The 2,340-nt window shown below is 37.7% G+C and overlaps 1 protein-coding gene and 1 non-coding gene across 4 annotated transcripts in view; one reads left to right on the top strand and one right to left on the bottom strand.

Moving 5' to 3' along the window:
• Frmd3 (FERM domain containing 3) overlaps window positions 1-2,340 on the bottom strand; it is a 191,370-nt gene that overhangs the window by 89,912 nt on the left and 99,118 nt on the right. The window lies entirely within an intron of this gene.
• Window positions 363-466, top strand: LOC116097199. Its single transcript, XR_004121261.1, has one exon. It is a non-coding gene; the product is annotated as a U6 spliceosomal RNA (small nuclear RNA).

Here is a 2,340-nt window from a genome sequence, read left to right as displayed (position 1 = left end):
TGAACTCAGGACCTCTGGAAGAGCAGTCAGTGCTCTTAACCGCTGAGCCATCTCTCCAGCCCCTGTACTCTGTTTTCTAATCCAGTCTGTTAGACTATACCTTTTTATTTGGGAATTGAGACTACTGATATTGAGAGTTATCAATGAGCAGTGTTTGTTGATTCCTATTATTTTGTTATTATAGTGTTTCCCCCTTCTTTTGATTTGTTGGTTTGAAATAACTTATTCCTTGCGTTTTCTTGGTAGTCATTAATGTCTTCAAGTTGAAATTTCCATCTAAAACCTTTATAGAGTTAGACTTGTAGCTATATATTTTACCATATCATGGAATGTCTCCTGCCTTCATCTAATTAAAAGTTTTGGTGCTTGCTTTGGCACATATACTAAAATTGGAACGATACAGAGAAGATTAGCATGGCCCCTGTGCAAGGATGACATGCAAATTCGTGAAGCTTTCCATATTTAAAAGAAAAAAAGTTTTGCTAGATATAGTAGTCTAGCTCGGCACTTGTGGTCTTTTTGAGCTTGTTGTTGATATCTGGTCATTATTATTATTATTATTATTATTATTATTATTATTATTATTATTTACCTTTTTTGGTTCTTTTGAGAATGTGGTGGCTGTGTTGCTTGGTAATGAATGCTTCTTAGAACTAGCCCTAGCTGTGACCACTGGGGATAGGATGTGTTGGTGGGAGCTGACATTTAGGAATAGGGATAGGCTGGAATGGGAACTAAAGTGACCCACAGGAAGGAGGAGAGCAGGGTGTGCCATTAAGATTGCCTATTAAGTCCAAGTGGATGAATGGGCCAGAGTGGGAAGAGAGGGACAGCAGGTGGGCTGGTACAGATTTGGAGATAGGCCTGGGGGAATTGGATTTGAAGAAGAGGAGGGAGAATGAAGATCTGAGGATCACCTATCTGGTTCCCTGGCACGTTGGGCCAGAAGGTTCCTACGAAATGTCTGTGGGAGTTGGTAGCTTTGTCAAAGTATGGATGGGGTGGTGAGAAGATCTATAGGACATCTCCATCAAATTATCAGGTCTCATACGAAGGTCCATAATGTGTTTTAAGTTGAACTTTGAGCATACTAAGAGATATACTTCTAGATTCATTCATATACATAGAGCTATCTAGTTTGATGAGCAGCACATATTAAAAATGCTGTCATTTTTTCAGCATATACGATTGGACTCAAAATATTAGGTATCTGAAGGTATGGAACAAATATTCGGGTCCTCATTTTTATTCTGTTGATCAATACATCTGCTTTTATGCTATTAACACACTGGTTTTACTGCTATAACTGTGTAGTATAATTTACAAATCCAGAATGGTGATACCTATATTTTTATTTTTTTCATTGTTGTTTTAGGTATCCTAAATTTTTTTGTTTCCATAGGAAGTTTGCAATTTTTTTTTTTTAATTTCTGTGAATAATTTTCCTTCCCAACTTGCTTCTTGGTCATGATGTTTGTGCAGGAATAGAAACCCTGACTAAGATAAATAAGAATGTTGAGAACAATGTAGATGACAGAGGTCTATCTGGCAGAGTTTCAGAGGCCTTTTAGCAATTACAAACACTTGAACAGAATTTTGAATTAAGAATATAAATAATCAGCTGTGATTGAGAAAAGACCATCATCATTCAAGTAAATTATTTTGGGAAAAATTCTCTCAGGGTCAGAGCACAGAATCAGGTCATAAGCAATCAACATGGAACCTCGTGCTGGTTGCACCCAGATGGCACTTGTTTTGAAGACATGAAAGTATCATGGGGTAAGTCTGAGGGTTGGCATTGTGAAAAGACAGGAGAGGGTATAGGTGGAAGCACAGTTCAGTTGCAGTAGAAACTCCAGGATTGAAGAGGTTATGAAAGGAAATTGAGGCTTGGCATCCTGTGTCATAGTTACAGTCCTAGAAGAGAGCTGAAGAGAAACTATTGCAAAAGGTCCAGCCTATTCCTAGCAGGGACTCCAGCATTTTGGATATATCAGTATCATGGGATGACATCCATGGACAGTGGCATGTGATGCAGAGCTATCCTGGGCATAGGAGACAATCTATGTGTGCTGTAGATGGCAGTATTGTAGAAAGAAAATCCCAAAGCCTTTGTTGCCCAAAAGAGAGTGAATGGGTCCCTGACAGTAAGCATTGAACTTTACACTGTTGAGTTGTGATTTGGTTTTACTGTACCACAAATGTTCCTTCTTGTGTGTTAAAGTATTTTAGTATTTTTTTTTAAATTGTATTTTATAGAAGCCTATAGTCAAGATAATTGGATGTTTTAAAGAGACATTGGAGTTTTATAGAGACTGGATAATCTAGAGAGATTTTAGA

Source organism: Mastomys coucha, unplaced genomic scaffold (genome assembly GCF_008632895.1).
Source record: "Mastomys coucha isolate ucsf_1 unplaced genomic scaffold, UCSF_Mcou_1 pScaffold18, whole genome shotgun sequence".
In the NCBI taxonomy this organism is placed as follows: domain Eukaryota; kingdom Metazoa; phylum Chordata; class Mammalia; order Rodentia; family Muridae; genus Mastomys; species Mastomys coucha.
Note: the sequence above shows the minus strand (reverse complement) of the source record. Positions and strands in the feature narration are given on the sequence as shown.